The sequence below is a fragment of the Neofelis nebulosa genome, chromosome 14 (genome assembly GCF_028018385.1).
Source record: "Neofelis nebulosa isolate mNeoNeb1 chromosome 14, mNeoNeb1.pri, whole genome shotgun sequence".
Taxonomy (NCBI): Eukaryota; Metazoa; Chordata; class Mammalia; order Carnivora; family Felidae; genus Neofelis; species Neofelis nebulosa.
The window spans coordinates 30,482,151-30,493,702 of record NC_080795.1 but is presented as its reverse complement, the minus strand read 5'-3'; positions in this window follow the sequence as shown (position 1 = coordinate 30,493,702).

Sequence of the window (11,552 nt, the reverse complement as noted above, 5' to 3'; positions counted from 1 at the left end):
ATCCTCAACGGGGAAAAACTGAGAGCTTTTTCCCTGAGATCAGGAACACGACAGGGATGCCCACTCACACCGCTGTTGTTTAATATAGTGCTGGAAGTTCTAGCATCAGCAATCAGACAACAAAAGGAAATCAAAGGCATCAAAATTGGCAAAGATGAAGTCAAGCTTTCGCTTTTTGCAGATGACATGATATTATACATGGAAAATCCGATAGACTCCACCAAAAGTCTGCTAGAACTGATACATGAATTCAGCAAAGTTGCAGGATACAAAATCAATGTACAGAAATCAGTTGCATTCTTATACACTAACAATGAAGCAACAGAAAGACAAATAAAGAAACTGATCCCATTCACAATTGCACCAAGAAGCATAAAATACCTAGGGATAAATCTAACCAAAGATGTAAAAGATCTGTATGCTGAAAACTATAGAAAGCTTATGCAGGTAATTGAAGAAGATATAAAGAAATGGAAAGACATTCCCTGCTCATGGATTGGAAGAATAAATATTGTCAAAATGTCAATACTACCCAAAGCTATCTACACATTCAATGCAATCCTAATCAAAATTGCACCAGCATTCTTCTCGAAACTAGAACAAGCAATCCTAAAATTCATATGGAACCACAAAAGGCCACGAATAGCCAAAGTAATTTTGAAGAAGAAGACCAAAGCAGGAGGCATCACAATCCCAGACTTTAGCCTCTACTACAAAGCTGTCATCATCAAGACAGCATGGTATTGGCATAAAAACAGACACATAGACCAATGGAATACAATAGAAACCCCAGAACTAGACCCACAAACGTATGGCCAACTCATCTTTGACAAAGCAGGAAAGAACATCCAATGGAAAAAAGACAGTCTCTTTAACAAATGGTGCTGGGAGAACTGGACAGCAACATGCAGAAGGTTGAAACTAGACCACTTTCTCACACCATTCACAAAAATAAACTCAAAATGGATAAAGGACCTGAATGTGAGACAGGAAACCATCAAAACCTTAGAGGAGAAAGCAGGAAAAGACCTCTCTGACCTCAGCCGTAGCAATCTCTTACTCGGCACATCCCCAAAGGCAAGGGAATTAAAAGCAAAAGTGACTTACTGGGACCTTATGAAGATAAAAAGCTTCTGCACAGCAAAGGAAACAACCAACAAAACTAAAAGGCAACCAACGGAATGGGAAAAGATATTTGCAAATGACACATCGGACAAAGGGCTTGTATCCAAAATCTATAAAGAGCTCATCAAACTCCACACCCGAAAAACAAATAACCCAGTGAAGAAATGGGCAGAAAACATGAATAGACACTTCTCTAAAGAAGACATCCGGATGGCCAACAGGCACATGAAAAGATGTTCAACGTCACTCCTTATCAGGGAAATACAAATCAAAACCACACTCAGATACCACCTCACGCCAGTCAGAGTGGCCAAAATGAAGAAATCAGGCGACTATAGATGCTGGAGAGGATGTGGAGAGACGGGAACCCTCTTGCACTGTTGGTGGGAATGCAAATTGGTGCAGCCGCTCTGGAAAGCAGTGTGGAGGTTCCTCAGAAAATTAAAAATAGACCTACCCTATGACCCAGCAATAGCACTGCTAGGAATTTATCCAAGGGATACAGGAGTACTGATGCATAGGGGCACTTGTACCCCAATGTTTATAGCAGCACTCTCAACAATAGCCAAATTATGGAAAGAGCCTAAATGTCCATCAACTGATGAATGGATAAAGAAATTGTGGTTTATATACACAATGGAATACTACGTGGCAATGACAAAAAATGAAATATGGCCTTTTGCAGCAACGTGGATGGAACTGGAGAGTGTGATGCTAAGTGAAATAAGCCATACAGAGAAAGACAGATACCATATGGTTTCACTCTTATGTGGATCCTGAGAAACGTAACAGAAACCCATGGGGGAGGGGAAGGAGAAAAAAAAAAAAAAGAGGTTAGAGTGGGAGAGAGCCAAAGCATAAGAGACTGTTAAAAACTGAGAACAAACTGAGGGTTGATGGGGGGTGGGAGGGAGGGCAGGGTGGGTGATGGGTATTGAGGAGGGCACCTTTTGGGATGAGCACTGGGTGTTGTATGGAAACCAATTTGACAGTAAATTTCATATATTAAAAAATTAAAAATTAAAAATTAAAAAAAATTAAAAAAATAAAATAAAATAAAATAAAATGTGATACACACACACATACACACACACACACACACACACACACACACACACACACAGAGTGGAATATTATTCAGCTATAACAAAGGAAATCCTGCCATCCTCAAGGATGGACCTTGATGTATTATGATAAGTGAACTAAGTCAAACAGAGAAAGAAAAATAGTGCATGACTGCACTTATATGCGGATTCTAAAAACATCAATGTCATCCAAACAGTAGAATGGTGGTTGCCAGGAGCTGCAGGGTGAGGGAAATAAAGAAATGTTGCTCACATGGTACTAACATTCACTTAAGGGATGAATAAGGTGTGGGGACCTAATGTACAGCACGGTAACTACGGTTAACAATACTGTATGATAGACCTGAAAGTTGCTATGAGAGTAAAGCTTTAATGTACTCATCATAACAACAACAACAACAACAACAACAACAACAACAACAACAAAATGGTAATTATGTGATGCAAATGATGTATTAACCAATCTTATTGTAATAAATATTTCATATAATACACATGTTTCAAATCATTGCATTATATACCTTATGCTTACATAAAGTTATGCCAATTATGTCTCAATAGAGCTGAGGGGAAAAAGGAAGACACATAACCTGGCCAGGTTGGAAGAACATGTTGGTGATGTTGTTGTGAGCTGTGAGTTGATAAACTAGAGAAACGTTTGTTCTTAAGAAGTAAATTCAAATGGCCATCACAGTTCAAGACAGGCTTATCTTCAAATAGATGTTATAAAAATCTTCAGAGTCCTCCATCATTTCAGATAAAATCTACTAAACTGAGCATGAGTGACAACCTTGATTTAGTGGCATCTAAATCATAAGAATTAAGTCCTATGGTAATGGCCAGAATATAGCTGAGGAAGGTCTGAACTCATGTATATTTGAGGAACTGTGCTCTTATTACGTACAGATCCTCCGCCATGTACATTCATAATCTCTAATGCTTCATTCACAAATTAGAAACTTGAGGTCACAAAATCTATGTATATTTCCCACTGCTCAAAGGTGTTGAAGGGCAGAGCTTAAATGTTTCAATATCAACTCTTCACTACACAAGACTGATTATGAGATCACATATCAAAATGCCTGAGAGAGTTATAAAGGAAGAATGGGTATGTGACAGGTCATTGCCAGGCACCTACATCTGGGTAAACAGCATCACCAATCTGCCTGCTGCTCAAGATGTACATTCTTTATGCTACTCTTTCCCTCAATAGCTTTATCAATCTATCAGCAAATCTTGTCTAGTCTACCTTGAAATCACATTTCAAACCCCATACTTTACTCTGTGCCCACTAACCATCACTCCGGTCCAAGGCATAACCATCTCTTGCTTGGCCAATGCAACAGACCCCTAACTGGGCATCCTAAAATTATTCTAGTACATTCTTTGCATAGCAGTCAAAAAATAGAAATTAAATAAAATAACACCACTCCTTAGCTACAAACTTACTTGGGTTTACAAGTAATACTTGCAAAAACCTTCACAGTTTAGACCCTGCTTTTATCATTTCCGTGTCCTCTCACCTATTATAATACTAATCTCCTGACAACACTGACCTTTTTTTGATTCATCAAATGACCAAGCTCATCCTCAGACTTAGGGTCTTTGCACTGAACTGTTCCCTTTTCTCACAATTTTCTTCCTTCCCCCGATCTTTGCATAGCTGCCTTCTGGTCAATCAATTGCACGCTTAAATGTTACCTTTTCAGAGAGACATTTCCTAACCTCCTAAGACCCAGTGACCCAACAGACACTGTCTATCATATCTTCCTATTAAATATCTCTTTGTAACACTTATCATTATTTTATTAGTAGTATTTATTTATTATTTCTTTGTTAATTATTCATCATTCTCTCTCTTCCCATCAGTATGAATCTAATCGAGATGAGCAAAGACCTGTCCTCTTTTGTTTACCTCTCTCATCAGAACAGACTGATATAAATGCCCCCCAAATAATTGTTGACTTAATCAATGATCCTCGTTAGTTTTTAGCAGCAGATCCTTCTTTTCTTCTCATCCTACAATCTCCTATAAATATCCAAAATTCAGAGGTAGTTTTGGCTTCTAGTGTTCTATCACAATATCTCCTATTGTCAGAGTTAGCCAAGTGACAATAGACTCATTCTTGTTACCACTTTATTATTTTCTGTTCTATATATGTTCAGGAAATCCATTTGACTCTTGTTAAGGAAAAGCCATCTGTAGTCACTGAAGATCAAAGTAGATAGAGCCAATGATTTAAGCTCAGAAATTAATAAACAGTAACTCAAAAGAGTAATGGCATTTTGAATGTGGCAAGCAGACATATGGTAAAACAGTTCTAGGGACAACACATGCTAACAGCACAGCAACACTGTGTTCATGGCTCAAAATAAATTAGCAAACAGAATGAATAGCAGGCTAAATGCAAAATAATGAAGGAGAGGAGAGAGGAAAAGGAAGAGAAGAAGGGAAAAGATATTACAAAAACTCAACTATAAACAAAAAAAAAAAATCATGAGCAGTTGGTACTTGTACAAGTATCATAATGTCTGTTCCAATGGTTTCCAAATCAGAACTACCTAGGAAATACACAGTCTAAGGTCCAAGCCAGTCATATTCATATCTCAAAAGCTTAGAGTGGAGCCCTAGAATTTTTTTTAAGTTTATTTATTTATTTTGAGAGAGAGGGAGGGAGGGAGGGACAGACAGAGAATGTGGGGGAGGGGCAGAAAAAGAAGACAGAGAATCCCAAGCAGGCTCTGTGCTGAGTGCAGAGCCCAACACAGGGCTTGATCTCACAACTGTGAGATCATGACCTGAGGAGAAATCAAGAGTAGTATGCTTAACTGAATAAGCCACGCAGGCACCCCTAGAATCTATATTTTTGACAAATGTCCCGTGTTATTCTGAGTTTGAAAAGCTCTGATTTTGTTCCACAACTTGCATCTTGCAGAGAAAGCAAAGAGCCACAAAAATTCTTGATGCCCTATCCAATAAACACTGAATATTAAGTACCCATGGATTGTTTTAGATACTGAAAGATCTCTTTAAAAGAATTTTAAATACTTCAAAAAACAGATGAGTGAAATGGGTTGGTAGTGCAATTAATACAGAAAGCTGAATATACTCTATAGACATATTTCCCAAGGAGCATTTTACTGTTTGAAAGCACCTCACATCAAGCAAGTGCCACTTCATAACTTAAATGTTTGTTTCTTCTACTTGGGTTCTAGGTAGTTAATGGAGTAAACAAAACTCATAGTGCTCAGTTATGGAACTATTGTAGAAATTAAGTAAGAAATGACTATATCTTAAATTCATGGGAGTGCTATGTGAGGTCATAGAGGTTGAGTCTAGAGGCACCTGGGTGGCTGCTTTGGCTGAATGTCCAACTCTTGATTACGGCTCAGATCATGACCCCAGAGTCATGTGATCAAGCCCCACGTTGGGCTCTGTGCTGAGCACGGAGCCTGCTTACAATTCTTCCTCTCTCTCTCCCTCTGCCCCTCTCCCTCACTTTGCCCCTCTCCCTCTCTTGCTGTCTCTAAAATAAAATTTAAAAAAAGATTGAGCACAGCATAACTCTAGAGAGCTACAGTCACAGAGATTGCAGCATGAATGGTTCACCTGAATTGACACAAGGAAACAAACCTGTAGGCTAAAATGGAGAGAGGAAGGGAGAGCCTGAGCCAGAGAGGTAAAGAGCTGAGACTGAGATATATTTAGGATATAAAATGCATATGATTTACATATACAAGTGAATCATGAGCTCATGTGAAGTTGCAGTTACATAGCTGCCATTTCTAATATTGTATGTTCCTAGGATTAGATTCTCTACCTTTACACTTAAATTTCTCTATTATCCTTTACACAAACCATATCCTACATACTTGACCCAGATAGTGGGAAAAAAAGGCAAGAAAACTTCAACTTATTAAAAGGATTTATGGCCTTTTTTGAATAAATGTTCTTCTACACATTTTCCAGTGATTCCTGTAGAAATAAAGATATTCTACCAACTTCACTTCTAAAATAGCTCAAAAAGGAGAAAGCTTTTAGTAATCAACTAATAAATCATGGAGTAGGTAGTATAAAATAATTATTTCCAAAAAAAACCTTTTTAAAGACTTTTTCAAAAAAGTAGTATTTGCTGTTTCATTTCTGCTGAATTCCAAATCACCATTAAGTATTTTCTACTTAACTTGATTTGACAAAAAAAAGAAACTACTGATATAAATAGCAGTGTCCTTTAAAAAAAATACTTGAGAATCTATTATCGGTATTCAGAAAGTCAGAAAAGCAAGGAAAAACATTGTTGCACTGAAGCATCACCTAAATTAATTTTGTTTATGGTCTCTCTGCTAACGTAGACCAGCTAAGAGAAGCTCCAAATTTAGTATACACAATATAGTCTTCACAGTCCCTAATTTAGTATCTCTAGGAAAAACAACAATCAGTTTTGCATGCATTGATTTTTTTTTTCCACCAGACTCTCATGTAGTTTACTGTTCATGACTTAATTATCCATAGTTCTATAACTTTAATAAAAGCTTACTCAATTAAGGAAGTTCAAATTTATTCCAAATCATCTTGCAACTCTTGCAAAAAAGAGTTTACCAGAAAAAAGCTAACAAGGCAAAGGTTGTCCTGTAAGAAGAATTTTTAGTTGTTAATTTAAAATTTTTAAAAGGCAAATTAAAGGTCATTTGTAAAATAGATGACAAGAAAAAATTTTGATGCTTGTAAGAATGAGCAAGTGTTATAAACTACTAGTTAAGGAGGGGCGCCTCGGTGGCTCAGTCAGTTAAGCATCCAACTTCAGCTCAGGTCACCGATCTCACAGCTCATGAGTTCAAGCCCTGCTGGGCCCTGCTCCATGTCGGGCTCCATGTCGGGCTCCATGTCAGGCTCCATGTCGGGCTCCATGTCAGGCTCTGTGCTGACAGCTCAGAGGCTGGAGCCTCCTTCAGATTCTGTGTCTCCCTCTCTCTCTGCCCCTCCCCTGCTCTCTCTCTCTCTCTCTCTCAAAAATAAATAAACATTAAAAAATACAAATAAACACAAAAGAACTAATTAAGGAAACATTCTTATGAAAGAATGAATTAAATCCATGCCTTATGCCAACAACTACATGCTCAAAGAGAGGCCCTATTATATGTTTGGCAGTATTATCATACATCCAGTCAGTCAACCAGAAAACTGAGTCAAAGGTCACTCAAAAGAACATTGACTAGACTCTGGACCAAGATGGTGACATAAGAGGATCCCGAACTTCCCTCTTCCCATTACACATCAAATGTACAAGCTACACATGAAGCAGTTATCTCTAAGAGAAATCCAGAAACTAGCTGAGGGATGGGAGTCACAGAGGGCAAAAAAGAAAACATGCATATTGAAATGAGTTAGAAAGGCTGACACAATCTCTTGCCATAAACCCCACCCCCAGCACAGCCACATACAATTGGGATGGAAGCCCAACTCCCAGATTCTCCCTGAGGAGAGAAGAGTCTGGACTGCACATCTAGTGCCCCAACACCAGCTGCCCCATCTGAGGGATCAATCCCCCCCCCCACCTCTGAAAACCAAAGAGACATTCACAAGTCCCAGTGGACTGCAGCCAACAAGCACTCACTGAGGCTGTCTCCACAGGGCTTGACACAGAGAAAACAGGTAAAAATCCATAACTCTCAGTGTCTCCCTGGAAGACTGCACACTTTACAAGCTGCTGCCTGAAGGTCTGACTTCCAATTAGCAAGCACCATGGCTGACTGCAATACTGGGGGAGCTGATGGGCACATCCTGTCTTCTCCTTACAGCTCACTGTAACAGTAATACCTAGTCGCCAGCATCCCCCTGGAAGTAGCTTGCTCACATATCTAAAGCCCCAACTTTTAGAGCTGCTTTAGGAGAGCATTACGTGTTCCACAGCAAATAAAGGAGCAGTTGCTAAAGTGCAAGCAAGCACTCCCAGTGGCTATTCCCCAAGGGCTCAGTGCAGAGGGAGCAGGCAAAACCCCTCTCCTGGTTTCTCCCTATAAGGGGCTTAACCACACTCTTGTAGATGGCCATCTTTCAACATCTTCACAAGGTCTGCCCTCTCTGTGCGTCTGCATCCTTATCTCCTCTTCTTATAAAGATACTGGTCATGTTGTGGGGCGCCTGGGTGGCTCAGTCGGTTAAGCGTCCAACTTCGGCTCAGGTCATGATCTCTCGGTTTGTGGGTTCGAGCCCTGCGTTGGGCTCTGTGCTGACAGCTAGGAGCCTGGAGCCTGCTTCCTATTCTGTGTCTCCCTCTGTCTCTGTCCCTCCCCTGCTCATCCTCTGTCTCTCTCTCTCTCTTTCTCTCTCTCTGTCTCTCTTTGTAAAAAATAAATAAACATTAAAAAATTTTTTAAAAAAAGATACTGGTCATGTTGGATCAAGCCTATACCAATGACCTCTGTTTTTTGAAGTTTTCTTAAATTTAAATTCCAGTTAACATACAGTGTAATATTAGCTTCAGGTATACAATTTAGTGATGCAGCACTTACATACAACACCTGGTCCTCATCACAAGTGCCCTCCTTAATCCCCATTACCTAGTTCATCTCCTTCTCCCTTCTGGTAACCATCAGTCTGTTCTCTATAGTTAAACATCTGTTGGGGTGCCTGGATAGCTCAGTCAGTTAAGCATCTGACTTCGGCCCAGATCATGATCTCACAGTTTGTGAGTTTGAGCCCCACATCAGGCTCTCTGCTGTCAGGACAGAGCTCACTTCAGATCTTCTGTCTCTTTCTCTCTGTCCCTTCCCCATTAATGCTCTCTCTAGTTCAAAAATAAATAAACGCTTTTTTAAAAAGCCCGTTTCTTACTTTGTCTCTATCATTTTCCCCCTTTGCTCATTTTTTTTGTATCTTAAAAACTACACATGAGTGAAATATGGTATTTGTCTCTTTCTGACTGACTCATTTTGTTTAGCATATTACTCTCTAGACCCACCCACATCATTGCAAATGTCAAGATTTCATTTCTTCTTCATCTCTGAGTAATATTCCTGTGTGTGTGTGTGTGTGTGTGTGTGTGTGTACACAACATCTTTATCCATTCATCAGTCAATGAACACTTGGTTGCTTCCATAATTTGTCTATTGGACCCAATGATCTCTTTTAATCTTAATTACCTCTTTAAACACCCCATCTCCAAATACTGTCACATTCTGAGACACCAGGGTTTAGGACTTCAACATATGAATTTGGGAAGGAACACATTTTAGTGAGTAACACCATCTGAAGCCCTCTTCCACATTCCTACTACCAGAGTTCTAGTTGAAAGCCTGTCTCGTGATGTATAACCTGGAATTTCAACCCCAGTCTAATGTGCCTCCCTTATATCTTCCATACTACCCTCATTCTTGCTTTAATTCCCTACCAGGATTTTAAAACAGGATAAAATAGAGCCCTCAGAATAAGATATTTATTGCTGCACATAGTGTAACTCTGAAGAAAGAGTCTACATATGTTTACGAGCAGGTCAAATCCTGGATAAAATAACAATAAAAATAATGGCTTAATAATGGGCCACTTACTATGTGTCAGACATTAAGTGTTTTACAAACATCATTTGATTTAATCATCATCACAACACCATGAATTAAATATTATTACCCTTATTTTACATATGGATAACCCAAGACTTAGAAGAATTAGGTAACTAGCAAATGTAAGCCACTATGAAGTGATGGAGCTCATTTACAAACTCCAAAATATAACTGATATTAGGATTCACTGCCTCCCATCTCCCACTTTTTTCAAGGCCACATTCCCTTCAAGTCTATGTTATTCTCATTCTTTTCCTCTCTCCCATTCAGGACTCAAGAGTTTAATCAATTCACCTTGCAGTGTTGAGTAATTTTGTACCCTTTCCAAGAGTCTTTGAATTTACAAGAAGACAGCTAAAAGAAACAATGATTAATCAATAACAGTGGTATTCAAAGTGTGGGCTAGGAACACATGAGAGTCCCTTAGATCTTTTAAAGTGACCTATGAGGTCAAGATTTATTTTATAACATATCTAAGATATTCATTGATTTTTTTACTGTCATTATTTTACAAGTGTATAGTGGAGTTTTCCAGAAGCTACATGATAGTTACTATCTCAACAAATGAATGCAGAAGCAGATAAGAAAATCTAGCTGTCTTCTATGAAGATAGGCATTGATAAGATTTGCAAAAATGAGGCAGGAGAGGAGGCCATTCTTCTCAGAATTTTTTTTTAATTTTGGAAAATGGAATTCTTTTTCATGGAAATATTATTTATGTTAACATATGATGGTCTTATATTTTAAATTTGTTCTAAATTTTAATACAGCAATATCAATAAATTTAACTCACAAAAACAAGAACTTTCCAGGGTGCCCAGTCATTTTTAAAAGTATGACAATGTCCTGAGACAAAAAAGTTTGAGAATCACTGAACTACACACATCATTCAGTAATGATGAAGTCCCTGTTAGTGGCTCTAGGTCAGTAAAGAAAACATTTTGGAGGAGGTGACATTTCTAGCAGCTTGAGTCTTTTCCACAACAGGAACACCTGCTCAAGCTAAGTTTGTTTTCAAGTTCTCATCACTCTTTCAAGATCTTAAAAAAAAAAAAAAAATAGTGTAGTCTACTGAAATTATACCCAACCCTGATGTTCAGGGGCTAAAAACTCATTTGTTTTTAAATCTAACATTTTTAGGGTACCTACCCGAATCAAATTTTTAATACAATCAATATTTGGCAGCGCTAGGACATAAACCTAATTTTTCTTATTCCAACTCAAGTGCTCTTTCCCCTACATTGCCACAAAATAATGTTTTAAAGCAATCAATTTAAGCACACCCAGGAAGGAACATCAAACCCATTGTGCCAGTGTATTCTCTATCTTTTCACAAACACACACACACACACACACACACACACACACACAACTTCCCTACTAATAGAAACGGACAGAAATTTTTATTTTCTGAAATAAAAAGAAAAATCACTGTTTTGACCTCTGCATTCTCGTAGCAAAATAGTCAATTAAAACAATGACAAAAAGTTTCTTGTTTCATTTCCACTGATAATAGCATTATTGAACTACTGAGCCATTACCCTGCACTCACTGTTCTTGGTGTTTTTCATTCAGTGTCTCAATCTTTACAATAACCTGTGAGTTAAGTATTATAATCCCCATTTTACAAATGAGCAGATGCTTTGATAGAGTAAATAACTTGGCACAGATCAAATGGCTATTCCACTGCAGAGCTGGGGTTCATACCCTAATTTCTCTATGTATAATGCCTATTCTCCTTCATAATTTTTCTTATTAATAATTCTCTATATGATACATGGA